Consider the following 18,432-nt stretch of genomic DNA (forward strand, 5'->3'; position numbering starts at 1 on the left):
TGCAGAAATAATCTAAGGGTAGCGGAGGCGCCACGCAGCCGACGCCTGACGCGCCCGCCGTGTTCCGCGTGGCGAGAGCGGGCGCGGTCCGCATGCGCAAGCCAACTGCGCGTGGTCGCGCCGCCTTCTGATTGGCTAGCGGCCGGTAGTCTGACATCGGACCATCTCCGCGCACATAAAACGACCGGCCCGCCGCCCTCGGCAGTCCTAACAGTGACTGTGTCTGGTGCGGTGGCTACACAGGGGAAGACCTGCCATCGCTTAACTACACAAGGAAGGAGCTTCCTCGAATTAACCAAGACAAACAGCGTTCGCGATTAACTAAGGTGAGTCGACAGCGAAAGCCGGCAGGGCTTAATTCTCAGCGTGTGCTATCGGCCAGTTACCTGACGATGAAAATTGCGGTGTCCTTTTATTGATCATGCTTCCAAGCTTTTACAGTACCGGTTAGAAGGCATTAAGAAAAGTTATGCTCATACAGAGCCCTTGCATGTTTTGATTAGGTTTACTGTTTATTTTTTGCCTACTTATATACTCGTGAATATTACCGCAATACGCGTATCGGAGATTTTTTCACTATACCATATACGAGTATATTACAGTTTCTACTTATTCTTTTCATGCATGTAGGGTGAGAAGATGCTTATGACTCTCTTTGCAGTCTTATTATTCCAATATTTCCTTCGCCGTTTCCGCCAGAGTAATATGAAGGGAATAAATAGTATTCGTATACCCCATTCGAGAACACCGTAGTGAATTTTTGCGATATGATTAACGTCTTTTGTAAACTGCCTGCCACTTCAGAAACTGGTGTTCTTCAGTACTTTCCCGCGAGTCAGACAGACCTGTCACCATTCGTGTTGCTCTTTTGTATTCTCGAACTGTGCAGTTAATCCAAACGAGACGTTTTCTATACACTTGAGGAGGATTTCGGTGCAGGCTATACACGTGTAACCTAAGGGATTTCACTATAAACTTGCAGTTTCTCAGCAACCTATCAATGAATCGAAGCCTATGTGATAAGGTCTGCAATTGCTCCCAACCAGCTTCAGTGTAAAAGGTATTTAAAGTTCCTTGGTAAACAAGAGCACATGCTATTTAGTCTGAATTACACAACAAAGCGTCCTCATCAGCACGGAGCATCCAAGCAATGTTTCGGCTTTTCGTCTGTAATAAAAAGTGCATCTTATTCTCAGATCTCCTTGTTATACAATAAAACTTACAGAACAATACTAAATTACAGAAATAATATCCTGCCAACATTAGCGATTTTCAAGTAGTGTAGCGGGTTCATCTCAGCGTAACTGTTCATGCCTCTTCTCTAGGGTCAGTGAGCTTAGATTGTATAACAATTTACGTGAAATCTGCGAATGGTGATCGCGATATCCAGTTTATACATGCGGTAGTGAAATTGCTGGGCTGAGTGATGTGCAGCCAGAAACACTGAGACTCAACTGACTGCCTTGGATGTCCTTTTACTAAATTAACCAGTCTCACATGTCGCGAATAATGTGCCCTAAGTCTCCTGAATCCTTGAGGAGTAACGCTTTTGAGTCACTGCAAAAACAGCAGGAAAACCAGGGCCATCTGCCTTGCTTCTCGCGTCGTTCTCCGAAGACGTGTCGAATTTACCATCGCCTAAAGTCTCAGCATGCGGCGGATTCTCGGCATCTCGTCTCCACGAATTATCGAATCAGCAGAACGCCAACGCGCGTGCGGCAGATAAATGGCGCGAGTTGGCCTAGTTACATCGGACCATTGTCCCAAGCAACACACATTGTCATTAACTGATCGTTCACTTAAGCCCGTACTCCCTCTGTTGGAGAAAAAGCGGCCAGTTTGTAAGAGGACCGACCCACAGTGTGTGCGGCGTCCCGCTGTCAACGGCTGCCCCGGTGTCGTCCTGGCAGGTTCCGATAGAGTGAGTGTGAGTCACTGCGCCCTCAGTGGTGCCATGCAGGCCGCAGAAGCAGCAGGTGAGTGGGAGCTGGGGGGGAATTGTGCCGCGTTGCCGGCTCGATTTCGCCAACAGCGGTAGGCCCGGCGCTGCTTCCGCCGCTGTGTTGCGAACCTTCCGGAGCAGGATGGAAACTGCCGGTCAGACCTACAAATCAACGCCGACGACCAGGGGCGCACTGGCTTCGCGGAAAATTGCTGCAGACAGACTTCTGCAACAGTTAATTAAGCTCTGGCTGTTGATAAATATTTTGCTTTTCAACGCCTATCAACATCTGTTATGTAGATTTATAACAGAGTTATGGTTCGGTAGCAGGTTGCCTACATAACGGCTTCGAGGGGGCGGGGGGGGGGGGGCGGATAGGGGACGAACAAAATTTTTATTTTCAATATTTCACGTAATTATTGATCGAATTTAAAAACTTAAAATGTTGCCATTAAGAGGTATAATGTTATGTTAAAAGTTTAACGCAATCTTACACGTATTACAGTTAGAAACTATGTTTTTCTCGAGACAACATAATTGGCGGCGCGCAAATACCAGGACTTCATTCATCCAGTATTTGTGAATAAGTGCACTTAGCAGCTTCTCACAAACTTTACACATAATTTCAAACTTTTAAGAAACTTTTTCTCACTGACCCCTCTCTGCCCCCCCCCCCCCTTACATACAAACACAAGATGATGAAATGAAAAAAGTTCATGACATTTTACTATATCACTTCATCACAACTTAATCTATTCGCAACACACTTTGCAGACGATATCTACATACAGTAGCACTCAAAAGTATTTTGCAGAAAGCATTAATAGCCTTTACATAGAGATAAGTGTGTAACAGGAAAACCTACCAGTGTATAATTGAAAAGTATGTAATTATAATCGATGAGTAAACTACATTTACTTTAAACAAAGTTATTGTAGACCAAAACAAATAACAATTCTCGTGGCTGGCAAGCATTTTGTAAGTCTAAGTTTCTAAGTATGTAAAAATAATTCAAAACTGTTCTGGAATCTGAAGAACAAACGAGTATTTCTTTGCATACCCATGGGCTATTACATTGCACATAACTATATTTGCAGTTGATTCCACAAGCTTTCGTAACAGGTCAAGTGGGAGATCTTGCCATTCTTTCAATAACGCAACAGCAAGCTGATCTTGTTTGAGTTGCTTCTACGACGAACACATCGATCCAGTGCATCCCATTGGAGTTCAGTCCAATTATAGATCCAGGATCTGGCCTGGCCACTCATAAAGTCTACTCTTTTTCATCTGAAAAGGATTTTTTTTTTTTTTTTTTTTTTTTTTTTGTAAATGGTCAGAAGTGTGCTTTGAATCACCGTCCTGTTGAAATATCCAATTATGTTGCATATTCTTTCTCTTATGTGGAACCATATTCTTTTCTAAAAAGTCACTGTACAGGAAACGACTCGTTTTGCCTTCTGTATGGATTAGAGACCAACCCCGTGTCTAGAAAAACATCCTCATTATATGACGCTGCCCTCAATGGTCGGTACCTAGTACTTCTTGTTGTCCCTTTGGTTTTTTTGATCGACTTACACACTCCACACCATCACAAGAAAATACGTTAAATTTCCTCTCATCACTCGATAAAATTTTTGACCAATCTGTAGCACTGCCAGTTTGATGTTTTTTTTCAACTGTATTTTGGTCTTCCTATTTTTGAATTTATGGGTGATTTACATGATGGACGTATCCAAATTATCTGCTACTAGGCGATGTTTTAGAGTAGAGACGTGTAAGTTCAGTCCATGGTGCTGCTTACAAATCATTCTGTCCTTTGTTGGTTTTCAAGGACGACCTGGCCTTGGCTTATTGGCTAATATTCCTTCCTTTTTGCCGTCGATTCGACACACTTATTAGTGCTTGTAATATGCCGTAGTCCTTAGCAACGCTAGATTGAGACTTTCCATTCTTCAAAGCCTGCAAAACAGCTTGTCTCACGTCAACGGAGTATTCATTGTGTTTTGGCATCCTTCTAGTTATCTATACAAATAAACGAGCATTTCCTGAATGCCTAAGCAACAATAGTTTTTGAATACCGTACCACCAAAGCAAATTACAAAATATTTTTAAGCTAAAGGAATAAATACATTCATTGTTATTATGACCTTGCGTGTTCTGTTCTGACTGCAAGTAAACACTACTGACAACGTAAAAGGCAACTACAATATATAGCCGTGTATGACATATACGTCAGAAACATTGAGATGCGCGAAAATAATCAGACTTTGAAGACGTTTCTGCATATGAATTCGATTCTTTAAAGGATCGGGCGTTTGTATGTAGTTATCAAAATGGCCGATGCTTGTAACAATTGTGTGTCCTATTATAGAAATTGAGATATCACTGTTGTAATCTTCAGTCCGAAGCCTGGTTTGATGCACCTCTCCACGCTAGTTTACCGGTGCAAGTCTCTTCATATTTTCGGAACTATCGCATAACTGTTTAAACCTGCTTATTATAGTCTTTCTCTCTCTCTCTCTCTCTCTCTCTCTCTCTCTCTCTCTCTCTATCTATCTATCTATCTTCATAATTTTTAAACTCCTACACTTCCCTCCATTACCAAAATTATTACTTGATGGTAAGAACGTTTCCTCAACCTATTCCATTTTTAATCAAGTCTTGCCATTTTTTTTTTCTTTCCCATTCGAACCAGTACTTCATTAACTACCCATGCAATCTTCACAATTACTATGTAATACCAAGTTTCAAAAGTTTATTTTTTCACTTCTTATCTTTATCGTCCACTTTTCGCTTTTATTATAAGACTACCTATTAAACAAATACTTTCAAAAGGAGAATTCTTAAAACTTAAATTTATGCTGTAATGTCATAATATCGATCTTTTTCAGGAGAGCTTTTCTTGCTATTCATATTCTACATGTTATATGCTGTTTACTTCCGCCGTCGTCATTGGTTTACTGCCAAAATAGCAAACTCTTCTTCCTATATGTAGTGCACCACTTCTTCATTTAATTCCATCATCGTCGAATGACTTAATTCGACTAAACTTATTTACTATTCCTGTAACATGGCCGTACAGTTTGCATAAATTATGTAAAGGACGTCATTTTCCGCTTATACCTGCTTAAGCTATAAGTAGAAAACATCTGCTTTTTATAAATAACCCGTTAGTCTTGTTACCATAGTTCTACTTTTATGTTCATCTTGTGAACGTATTTCCAAGACACCATCCATTCTGTTGAACTGATATTACAAGTCCTTTGCCATCTATTACAGACTGATACCATTAAGAGAAAGTAACGATTTTAGGTGTGAGATCTACTGGTCTTTGTAAAAAGGAATCTTTTCTAAACCTCCACCCACACATATTTCGGCACTTCGGCTCTATCAGCAGCTGGATATCTTTCCGTTTCGTGTTATTATTTCTGATTGTAGAACTTCTACGCGTTCAATGACTTTTGACCTGTACATTACCATCCTGTGAAAACAGTTCAAAGCCCTTTGATGAAGAGGAGGATGTACAAAATCAGTAGACGCTTTCGTTTTGTTAACGGAAAAGCTTGCCAGTTTTCCCGTCATGTTAGTTTCAGGATCATTCATTGACTCCTGCGGAGGTATTTAGCCCTGACCACATTTCATCTCGTAAATTTTCACCTGACAAACTGCCCCAGCAGCCGACATTTTTGGACAATAAAGCTGCTGGGACGAGATGGTCTGCGTAATTCACAGAGTCCTAAGAATGGCTCTTTTAATGCAGTACGCTTTTTAACTCCTCTTGTGTATTGCCTAGCATAACCACTTCATACATAGTCATCTCATTCGTCTTCCATGTGTGGTTCGTAATCACATATTTGGAACGTGTCGAAGGATACATACAGTTCCTCCGGTAGACAATGGGCTCGCATTCGAGATGACCGAGGGTTGAACGCTCATCCGGATGGTAGATCGCTTACTTCAAAACGGGCGCTGCCGATTTCCTCTCCCATCCTTGTCCAATCTGCATCTATAACGACGAGATGGTAAACCTTAATCTTCCTTCCGTCCTTCCTTCTTCGTATTTCCTTGACGTCATTTGTGATATTCCAAACACATCATTTGATAACATTTGACAGCACTGTGAGTGTGCCTGAGCATAACGCACGAATCCGAAGCGCTACCTTCGACCGACTACGTCTTACCGTCTCTCTGATTCGAAAGACAGTTTCAGCCTGCGCAAAAAGGTGACATATCAATGAATACTCCACTGATGACTGGATGCTTTAAACTCGTCCTTTATTTTACTGACTTTCAGATGACGGTTCCCGTCTAAGACGTGGGTAAGAGGAGAGCTATAAGACATGTGTTTATTAATATGTAGGAATTTCTCTCTTTGGACACAGCATGGATGTTATTAAAGGTTAAGTAATTAATAACAAACTGCCCTCCCTTTATGTCTTTATTTCTTTTATATGTCAAGGTTAAACTGCGTTCTCTGGGCCAACAGTTCTATTTCTAAACCGTTCCGCTTTTCACCTGACATTAGTCAGCGCTGTCCTATGTAACAGTGCATTATCACCAGTATTTTTCGTAAACTGAAAGTTTTCTGAAAATACTTATGTTCAATAGGCGTCATTCAATTATGTTCACGACAAATATCAAAAATTAAGAAGCATGAAAAACAGAGGAAATTTACTTGTGAGGACCAAAAGACGGTCTCTGAAAATGCATTTTTAATTCTGGAACGCGTAAAACATCGAAAAAAATAAAAGACCTGACTAGACATAGTTAATTGTTTATTAACTACTTTAAACTTCACAATATTCCTTTATCAAATGGTATTTCTACTGCTGTAGTGACAATTGTAAAATGAATATAGAATAAGTAGTAATTAACATTATCTGAAACCTCAGAGCAAGATAATTACATGTAGGCCACGAGATGTGTCGCGAAACTCATTTATTAATCACTAAATACTTACAAGATAAGCTTAAATCCTAGCATTAAGCCTTTGTCTTGCTGTTTGTGATTTACTTTGCCATACAAATTATTGTAGTTGCACATACCCTATTCCACAGGCAGTATAATGTTTCAACAAATGTTTGCAGATCTTTTTAAAAGAAACTGTATTCAAATAAAGCTACATCTCTACGGCTCAACGCCTTAAGAAGACAGTAAGTTGGTAAAACCTTCTTACTTTTTCACTTGGACAGGTGTGTAAGGTTAAGTTGAAGACACCTTGCCACGGTAACAGTTCAAATGGCTCTGAGCACTATGGGACTTAACTTCTAAGGTCATCAGTCCCCTAGCACTTAGAACTACTTAAACCTAACTAACCTAAGGACATCACACACATCCATGCCCGAGGCAGGATTCGAACCTGCGACCGTAGCGGCCGCACGGTTCCAGACTGTAGCGCCTTTAACCGCTTGTCCACCACGGCCGGCACGGTAACAGTTTTCGCATGAGTTGGCACTTTCGGACACACATTCAACAACTATTTGAAGCTTAAAATGGGTTTGTTGGTTTTCACATAAAATGTAAATAATGAATAGTAAAAGTTACGTAAAAACTGTAGCATCCCCGTTTCCTTCGTTTTATCCGTTGGCAGTCCAAGTGATGTCGTAGACGCGGCCGTGAAGTTGCATCTTATCTAATCTCGGGTGTGATTCATTTGGCGACGAAATACGCCCGGGTCTACCTGGAAGAAAACTAACGCCACCGTGACGTAAGCCACGACGCGTGTTCCGCCAGTTAACGCGCTAATCACGCTGCTTCCGCTTGGCACGTGAAGAGCGGTGCGGTGGCATCATTCATCACGATGTCTGTTTCTAGACAGCCCTCTTCTTTTGCAGGTCACTTTGATTCGTTGCAATTGACGCGAAAAAATTCCTGCACTAAGTTTTTGAGGCACTAACATAGAGCAGTTAACAATTCAGGGACACCAGAATGAAATTTTCTCTCTGCAGGGAGTGTGCGCGTATATGGAACATCTTGGCGGATTGAAACTGTGTGCGGCACGAGACTCGAACTCGGGACCTTTGCCTTTCGCAGGCAAGTGCTCTACCGACTTAGCTATCCAAGCACGTGCTTTGGTAACTAAGTCCGTAGAACACGTTGTCATGTCGTTTCTGCATCGGACTTGTGAACCAGGTGACTGCTACATTTGTATGAAAACCTGCACAGCGGTGTGGTTCGTCGTTTTTCACGTTCGCGGTGTTTTCCCAGGAATATAAAGTGTTAGGTGTCACTGAATATCATAGAACCCACCCGAAGCTTGGTCGCCGGACCTCTGAAAAGCGCTGAGCTGTAAAACGTACTATTAACGCCGGCCGGTGTGGCCGAGTGGTTCTAGGTTCGAATCCTACTTCGGGGATGGATGTGGGTGGTATCCTTAGGTTAGTTCGGTTTAAGTAGTTGTAAGTTACAGGGGACTGATGACCTCAGAAGTTAAGTCCCATAGTACTCAGAGCCATTTGAAGCAATAATTAGAGCTGAGACAAATACTTTAGGTTGTTTTTCAATTTTTAGTGACCTAAAATCCAGCTCTGAATCGCAGTGCTTAAACTTATGTGGATAAGGAGGTACGAAGGAATGAAGTGACCATAACACTATCGAAAAAACCGCACTGGTTGCACCCCTGAAGTAGCTCTGCGAAAATCACAGATGTCCTAAGTCAGAACGGCTGAAGTAGAATCTCAACCCGGTTCCACCCAAATAAGTCATTTTTTTTTTTCGTTATCAAGAAAAAAAGATCATGCTATTGTTAGTGTTTATTAATTTATGTTCTCTAAATTTCTGAGACTAATTTAAGATGTATGTGGTCGTATACTATAAACCGCAAAAGAAGTAATAAGAATATCTCAAGTTGTTCGATAAAATCCCGTGTGAGCATTCTGCGTTGATGTGAATGCCTCAAATATGTACTATTGTGTTTCTATAGAATGGGCACTTTCGTTGCAGCGGGCGACTCAGGTATTGTTCGTCAGTCACTTACTATATTAGGGCTGCCCAGCAACTGTACACTACGAATACATTAGATTTCTGAAATGCGGTCAATATGTCGCTTGCAGATGTTTCAGGATACACTTCTGCTGCCGGTGACGGTGACAGCGGTGTACCTAATGCGGAGGAGATTAGGGGCCGTGATTCTCAAAGTGCCGTGACGATGTGTATGACGCCGTACGCTAAGTGACACGCGGATACTTCCTCCATTCTCCCGTAGCACTGACGACAGCCGGTGAATTCGTCAGGAACGTGTTATCCGACAGCAGCTAGTGCGCCCTCGCACCACCACTACGCTTTCCGTGCCAGTTTCGCGTCTGTCGCGGCACCTTCAAAAGTTCTGAAATAATAGTATAAGTGAGTCTCCTAACTTACTCCAGAAAAACATCGCTTGGCACTTACGTACAACATTATTCTATTCCTTTGCCTTTTGTATTTATATTTTTGTAATCTCTTCGAATCAGTTTTTTACTTTAATTTTTTTAGTATTGGTCAAAAACAGCCTTGGTTGCAATTTTATTATTTTATTTTTCAACTACACGTTTCGCCTTATTTAGGCATCTTCAGGTTTGATCTTAATTTGATATTTCTTAGAACGATCCTTTCGACAGTGCAGCCAATGGGCATCGTCAATACATCAGGCCAACATCGCCTTCGTTAAACTAAGTAAAAACACAGAGTTTAACGAAGGCGATGTTGGCCTGATGTATTGACGATGCCCATTGGCTGCACTGTCGAAAGGATCGTTCTAAGAAATATCAAATTAAGATCAAACTTGAAGATGCCTAAATAAGGCGAAACGCGTAGTTGAAAAATAAAATAATAAAATTGCAACCAAGGCTGTTTTTGACCAGTACTGTTAAGCACTGATTTGCTGTATACCACATATGGATTGGAAGAATTAATTTTTTTAGGCAGGCAACAGTCTCTATATACTTGGAGAAATGCATGATGCAGACTGTGCTGTCTTACAATTGTTCACTACTGGTTTCGATCAAGGACCATCTGCACAGTGGAAAAATGTCTATTGTGACAACGTTATTCGGCATACATGCTATTTAACCAGAAGAGTATACGCCATGCTGACTTGAAAACGTAAGAAAATGATACTTAACGTCTTAATACAGGTTTAAACAAGCAGAGAATAACATTGAAAATATGTAACAGCAGTAAGTGCACAGCACCATTGCTCACGCACAACAAGACCCAGTAGGCTTATAGTGTCACCTGGGAGAAAAGATGGGGCTGCATTTATTGTATGTGATTTACGAGTCCACAGGTATTCCTTAAAGATGTGAATGACCTTCGCCTAGTGTTACAATAAATAGCATTACAGAGAAAGCACAGAAGAACCGGTAAATGATATTTTCAAAGAAATATTAAGTGGTCCTCTGAAAATGGACTCTAAATTTTGGACAAATACACTACATTCAGTTCTGTATAGCAAATACTTACACCAAAAACTGATGAAGCACATGAGCACGAGTCAGTAAGTAGGCTAGAGTGCACCAAATTTTCTGGAAGAAGCATATTACTGAGCTTCTCAAACAGTTAAGTTCAGCTACTTTTGGTCTTCGTATGATTCCTAATCTTGGAAACAAAGGTATTAACAAACTGATGTATTGCATATTTCCACTCAGTAATAACTTATGGAGTAATTTTCTGGGGTAACTCATCGCCTGGAATGAAAGTATTGAGCCGGCCGGAGTGGCCGTGCGGTTCTAGGCGCTACAGTCTGAAGCCGAGCTTTAGGTTTAAGTAGTTCTAAGTTCTAGGCGACTGATGACCTCAGAAGTTAAGTCGCATAGTGCTGAGAGCCATTTTGAAAGTATTGATTGCACAAAGGCGAGCAGTAAGAATAATGAGTGGAATTCACCCACAGACGTCATATAGGTATCACTTCACTGCGCCGTCGCAATGCATACACATATTCGAGAATGAAATTTTGAAATTCGTCATTAATAATCCATCAGAGTTTGAGAAGAACAGTGGTGTACATACCTACAACACTAGAGGGGATAAACGACCTTCTTATTACACATTGTTAAAGCTGTCAGTGACTCAGACGAGATTTCAATATGAAGCAACAAAAATTTTTGATCGCTTGCTCAGTAACGTAAAATGGTTCAAATGGCTCTGAGCACTATGGGACTTAACTTCTGAGGTCATCAGTCCCCTAGAACTTAGAACTACTTAAACCTAACTAACCTAAGGACATCACACACATCCATACCCGAGGCAGGATTCGAACCTGCGACCGTAGCGGTCGCGCGGTTCCAGACTGTAGCGCCTAGAACCGGTCGGCCACTCCGGCCGGCAGTAACGTAAAGATGTCTTACGGGTAGCAAAGCAAATTATCTAATATATCATTTCTCCTGGACAGCTCCTTCTACTATATAGACGAATTTCTATTGAAAAACTGGCAGCTAGTAAAAAAAAAGTGTAGTTGCATGAATAGAATTAAAAATGTGATAATGCTAACACTGATAATCTGTACATATCCTGTAAAATAACTCGTTCCACACCATTTCTTTAAAAGAATCGTTCATATGATCTATGGAACACGCAACTAACGCGTAATTTCGCTGCTGCTAGTAAGCGAACTTGACACGTTGTCCGGGAGTTGTGCCAGTAGTTTTGAGCTGTATGTCTACTGAGGCGACGAGGTAGGTGGCTGTAGTGCCGGAATGCGAGCGCTGAGCAGGCCAGCGCTGTAAGGAGGGCAAACGTCATGCGACGCTGGCTGACGTGGGCCGCGGTCCGCGTGCCATCGCCAAGCCACGCCGCGGCGGCGCTGCCAGAGCTGGTCGGGCCCGCAGTTTTCCCGACCTCGCGCCCCCGCTGCTCGGTTGTGCGAGGCGCCGCTCGCCTCGAGCGGGCGTCTCTCTCTCAGCCACTGCCCTTCGTTGCATAATTAGGGCTGTCTAGCGAGCGCAACTTCCCGAATACACAGCGATGGGCAGGAAATATCGACATATAAAAATATCGAAAGTTTCCTTTGCAGTATCGATACTTGTCAAGGATGCCGGAATATTTTACACATCGATTTATCGATATAAAATGTTGAGTACCGAAAGTGATATTTTTTCTCTCGGTCTTTCCTTGACTCACGACCTCTATAGCCCACATCGGCAGATTTCTTGCCCATTCAATTACTACCGATCTTTAAAACCTAACAGTAAAGGCCTTATAATGGGCTTAATTTCATATTCAACACTACAAATGCGTACCAGATTTGAACATGAATGTATCTGTACTGTATATTCATGAAAGGTTTACTTCCGTGCGTCATTTCTACTACTGCAAAAAATAGTACAAATTTCAAAACGAACACGTTGGTGACAGCAAGGTATGAGAATGGTGGACATTGCCATTACCTGTTCCCATCTATGACGCAGATTGTACGTTCTCCTCACCCCTTGAGAGCCTGGATCAAGAAAAGATTGATGCACTGTAAAAGTAACGTAGACTCTGAACAAAAGTCACATCCATTACTGCACAGTTATTTAATGAAAAATAGAGTCTTGTTGTGCGACGTGTTTACTGTGAATACAATATTTAATACGCAGAACACACATCACTCCCGAGACTTCTCACGCGTAAGGGTGGGATAAAAACATCAATATTTCGTAATAACGATCTTTTTGTCTCGACAGCATCGAAACCTTTTTATAAATATACATACAAATGTATCGATACTTTTCAAAATTTGCCCATCCAATAGAGCACATTACTCTACAACTCTGCTCTCCAGTAAACCGCGCCCAGTGAAATAAGGTCTCAGAAAAGGGCGAGGGAGGGTCTTCTAATCCTTCAGTCTCAACTCCACAACTTTCCCGGCAGGTAGAAGAGCCGAGGACTCTTGCGTGTTGTTTCACTGCATAACAACTATTGATGAATAAGACTGGAGATGCTCGAACAAGAACTGTAATGCCAAAATTTTTTTTACAATTGGAAGTGATCGTAATTTATTTTACTTTCTGCCGGACGAAATCACATACGTGTTAGTTAGTACCAGGTCTTCAGAAACTTCTACGGAAAACACAAAACCAAAGTACAAACACGGAATTAAAAAATAGTATGTCTTCTACTTAAAAAAGCATATTTACAATTAATATACCATAAAAAATGGCCTATAGCCGTGGATCACCATATGGCGATGTACGCAAGATGCGTTGTCACACTAATAAAAAGATCAGGAGTATGTGCGTATACTGCTGAGGTAAGCTATACATAGGTTCTCTTTCCATTTCTATCGCTATTGATGGGTCTTGTGATTTCGAAACAAGAAAACAAATGTACTTTACATTTCGAATTTTGCATATCGTTGTAAGCATTGCCGTGTGGAAGATGTAAGAGCGTTATAAACCTGTATATTCAGTAAACCAAAAAAAAAGAAAAAAAATAAGTAAAATTCCGCTTTGTGGCGCAGACGGGCCGATCGGGACCGACTGACCGCCGTGTCATCCTCTGCAGCCGTTATTCGGATGCGGTGTGAAGGGCCATGGGATCATCACACCACTCTCCCGACCACTGTCCACTATCCTGACCCTGGAGCCCCTACTTCTCAATCGGAATCACGAGGCTGAGTACGCTTCCTTCCACTTCTCCCACTAAAGAAAAATCCCCGGTAAGACCGGGAATTGAACCACGTTCCTCCATGCAGCAGCTACACATGACCACCGAGATACGGAGACAGACATATTAATTAAAATATTCAGACACACTACGCGTCAGAAAATTACGGCTAGAGTTTGTTATTGTTGTCATCTTCACTCCAAAGACTGGTTTGATGCAACCCTGTATGCTACTCCATCCTGTGCAAGCCTCTTCATCTCCGAATAATTATTGCAACCTACATCCTTCTTAATCTGCTTGCTGATTTCGTCTTTTGGTCTCCCTCTAAAATTTTTACATCCCTCACTTCCCTCTAATAAATCGCCGATCCCTTGATATCCGAGAAAGTCTCCTATCAATCGACCCCTTCTTAAAGTCAGGTTGTGACACAAATTACTTTTCTCCCTAGTTCTATTCGATACCCCCTCTACAGTTACGTGATCTACCCATCTAGTCTGCAGCATTCTTCTGTAGCACCACATTTCAAGCCGGGGTGGCCGAGCGGTTCTAGGCGCTACAGTCTGGAACCGCGCGACCGCTACGGTCGCAGGTTCGAATCCTGCCTGGGGCATGGATGTGTGTGATGTCCTTAAGTTAGTTAGGTTTAAGTAGTTCTAAGTTCTAGGGGACTGGCGACCTTAGAAGTTAAGTCCCATAGTGCTCAGAGCCATTTGAAACATTTTTTGTAGATGTAGATATCTAGGCATAACGTACCGAAGCGACGAGGATGCCACTAACAAATGTCAGTTGCAGGGAAGGCGAACGGGCAACTATTGGTTATTTCAAAAGCTTCTATTCTCTTCTTGCTTCAGCTGTTTATCGTCCATGTTTCACTTCGATACATGACTACACTCCAGATAAATACGTCCAGAAATGGCTTCCTAACACTTAAATCTGTAGTCTGTGTTAACCAATTTACCTTATTCAGAAACGCATTTCTTGCCATTGCCAATCTACGTTTTATATCCTCTCTACTTCGGCCATTATCATCTTACTGCCGAATTATCAAAATTCATCTTCTACTTTGAGCGTCTCGTTTCCTAATCTAATTCCCTCAGCATCAACTGCTGTAATTTGACTTCAGTCCGTTATCCTTGTTTTCCTTTTGTTGGTGTTCATCTTATATCCTCCTTTCTAGACACTTTTCATTCGTTCAACTGCTCTTCCAAGTCCTTTGCTGTCTCCGACAGAATTATCGGCATACCTCAAAGTTTTTATTTCTTCTCCAAAGCGCAGAGTATGCATCATAAAGGAATGATTTCAAGATACAACAACTAGAACCACTGCAATATGCGTATGTAAGACGGCACTTGACGTAGAACGTTACGTCGACCGTTGGCGGCGCTCTCCTTCCGGCTACAGGATGTTTACGCTGCTGGCCAGGCCATTTGCACTGCGGTATCGACGCGGCTCGTACAGGCTGCACAGCACCTGACTGCGGACACACGGAGCGTTTCCGGTGCACGAGGACTGTCAGGGTGCACGTAGGACTTGACTTACTGAGTTTGTACTTCACAGGAACATTGGGGGCACATTTCACTGGGCACAATTTTCATATATTCTATTTCCCTGCACGTTACCTGCACGTTAACATACGAATAATTCTGGTCAAAAAATTATATTCCTTTTAGAATAGGGAGCTACACACATCAATAAATTGCGGGGTGATATCCGTAAGCAGCAGCTGGACAAACCAAACATTCTAGGCTTTTAAGGTGAATAACAAATTCAAATGGCTCTGAGCACTATGGGACTTCTGAGGTCATCAGTCCCCTAGAACTTAGAACTACTTGAACCTAACTAACCTAAGGACATCACACACATCCATGCCCGAGGCAGGATTCGAACCTGCGACCGTAGCGATCGCGCGGTTCCAGACTCAAGCGCATAGAACCGCTCGGCCACTCCGACCGGCGTGAATAACAAGTGCGCCGTTTTTCTACTACTCTTCTTTTGCTGGTTTCTAACTAGTTTTCGGATTATAAGGCCATCTTCAGAAAGTAACTAACTAGCGGCTACAAGGGATACCAGTTCTTACGTAAACAAAGATTATAAGCGAAGATACAGTCGACTTGCAGAGAATGCTGTGCACCAAATTTTGTTTGTTAGCTTGTTTTCTAAGTAATTAGTCCCGACGGAATGAGTGCCCTGTTACAGCACCTATACCACACATAATTATCCTGGCGCTTGGAGAGTAGAGTAATTCCCAGATGCAAATGGCTCTAAGCACTATGGAACTTAATATCTGAGATCATCAGTCCCATAGACTTAGAACTAATTAAACCTAACTAACCTAAGGACATCACACACATCCATGCCCGAGACAGGATTCGAACCTGCGACCGTAGCAGCAGCGCGGTTCCAGACTGAAGTGCCTGGAACCGCACGGCCACAGCGGCCGGCGAATTCCCAGATTTCAGGCATGATTACCTCGCAACAAATTTGCACAGAGTCGGTTTTCGATACTTGAGTGAACACTGATAGCGTGTCTTAGGCGTGATATGTCGGAAGCTGAATTTAGTTGTTCGTATTAGATCTGAAATGAGGAACCACAGTGCGATCTTCTGCCAGGAAACAAAGTCTGAATTCAATATTTCAGCTTTCTGCCTGTCATATCCCGTTTTGTTGCCAGTAATGTCAATGACCGGATGATTCTGACCTGTGTGCTGACTCACTGTAAGACCAAAACTTCTTAGGATTTTTCTTCAGAAATTAACTTTCGGTTCCGTTCACCGTATGTTTGCCGACAATCCTTTGACTTCGTTTAAAACTGTTAATCGCTTTCATAGCAACCATAAAAAAAAAAATGGATCAAATGGCTCTGAGCACTATGGGACTTAACATCTTAGGTCATCAGTCCCCTAGAACTTAGAACTACTTAAACCTACCTAACCTAAGGACAGCACACACATCCATGCCCGAGGCAAGATTCGAACCTGCGATCGTAGCAGCAGCGCGGTTCCGGGCTGCAGCGCCTAGAACCGCACGGCCACAGCGGCCGGCCATAGCAACCTCCTAACACGACTATTAACCGCGGGGGTCTTTCAAATCCTTTCACAGCGCTCCAGTACCGTCCACGGACATCAGTTTAACTTGTTTCTCAGATTACCAAAAAATTGTTATTGTACATGAATCTTCGTGAGGAAAAATATATAGTCGGTTTTTCATGGAGAACAGCGCAGTGCTTCGGTGTATCATTATTCATTACACATCTACACTGTAATTACAGTTTACGATTGTGCAGAAATCCGCGTGGCTAGATGTGCGCTGGCAGCCACGTGACTTTCCGCTGTGACGTGGCCTCGTCCCTGTTCTATGGCGGCCACACTTCCGCGGCTCGCTTGCTGACCGGAAGGCAGCACGGCACAGTTACTGTTCCAGTTGTTCTATCGCGAATGCCAGCACCGAAATTCTAGCGTTGTTAGAAAGTAAGGAGAAATGACTGGCTTGGGATCGTACGCTGGTGTTATGGATATTAAACTCTTAACCACGCTGAAAACTTACTAATGTGCGACACATGAGCGCTTGATAGAGTGATCTGACGTCTTTACTGAGTACCTGGGGTGCGAACCGGACAATACGCGGTCAGGAGCCAAATAATCTGCTTGCTTAGTTACAAGTTTACATTTAGGTGCAAACTCGTCCACTCTTTCTCGTATAGTGCAGTTGACGACCTTGTTCATTTATCCACTTGCCGTAAACATCCGGGAATTATTCCAGTGCGACAAGACTTGCTATATTCTTAAATATGAAATAGCTGTATATGCTGCGGGAATTCCGTCGGCAACCTTTCGTATCAGCGTCGACTGCCTTTCAGCTACTAACTCTTCCATTTCATCTCATTTCAGTGCAGTCTTGATTATGCTTCAATAAGTTTCAGCTAAGTGCTGTAGATTCTGTTAAGTGCTTTAAAGGTTGAACAACTGGGATGTAAAATATATTCAGCTTCCGCATACATACTCCGCAAACCACTGGAAGTTTCCTATCCTGTTCTTTGTCGAATAGAACGTGGCAAGAACTAATGTCTCTATACCTCCGTGTGAACCCCGACTTCTCGCGTATCTGCATGGTCTCTACGCGAAATGTATGTTGCTCGCAGTAGAATCGTTCTACAGTAGGCTTCAGATGCCGATTCTCTAAATTTAATTAGCAGTGTTCCTCGAAAAGAATGTAGCCCGCCCTCCAAGGATTGTGTGAGTCCACGAAGCATCTCCGCAATACTTGCATGCTGATCGAACCTAGCGGTAACAAATGTGGCAGGACGCCTCTGAATTGCTTCGATGTCTTTAATTCGACCTGGTGCGGATCCCTAGCACTCTAACACTACTACTCAAGAATGGGTCGCACTAGCGTTCTATACGTCGTTTGCTTTATAAATGAGCTACATTTTCCCAAAATTCTCCCAATAAAACGAAGTCGAGCATTCGCCTTCTCTACTACCAGCCTGACGTGCTCAGTCCATTTCATATCGCTTCGCAACGTTACGCCTGACTTGCAAGCGACACCCTACTAATGCTGTAGCCGAACGTTACAGGATTGTTTTTCCTGCCCATCCGCATTAACTTGCGATTCTCTACATTTAGAGCAAACTGCTCCTTTACCGATATTACGTATTCTAGATGAAGATTCTCTTCCTAGTTTGTCGTATAGTTCAGGTGCGAAAACTGCAAATAAATGAGGAAGAATAAAAAAATTATTTTTGTTTCTCACGGCTCAGGATCTACTAGTCTAAACTCATTATTACCACTGGTTCAAATGTGTTAAACTAGATGCCCGTGCTATGGACGGCTTGGTACTGAGTGTGCTCGCAAATCAGAACAATGGCACTGCACAAGTTGCGAATACTGTTTAGAGTATTGGAACGTCTTTTGGGGATACGTTTTGATTAT

At 42.5% G+C, this 18,432-nt stretch overlaps 1 protein-coding gene across 1 annotated transcript in view; it reads left to right on the top strand.

Annotated features, from left to right (window-relative positions):
* The first annotated feature begins 206 nt into the window (after positions 1-206).
* LOC124605266 (fatty acid synthase) overlaps positions 207-18,432 on the top strand; it is a 94,025-nt gene continuing 75,799 nt past the window's right edge. Inside the window, exon 1 of the mRNA XM_047136829.1 lies at positions 207-326. The gene's annotated coding sequence lies outside the window, so the exon portion shown is untranslated. The remainder of the gene's footprint in view (positions 327-18,432) is intronic.

The sequence above is a fragment of the Schistocerca americana genome, chromosome 3 (genome assembly GCF_021461395.2).
Source record: "Schistocerca americana isolate TAMUIC-IGC-003095 chromosome 3, iqSchAmer2.1, whole genome shotgun sequence".
Classification (NCBI taxonomy): domain Eukaryota; kingdom Metazoa; phylum Arthropoda; class Insecta; order Orthoptera; family Acrididae; genus Schistocerca; species Schistocerca americana.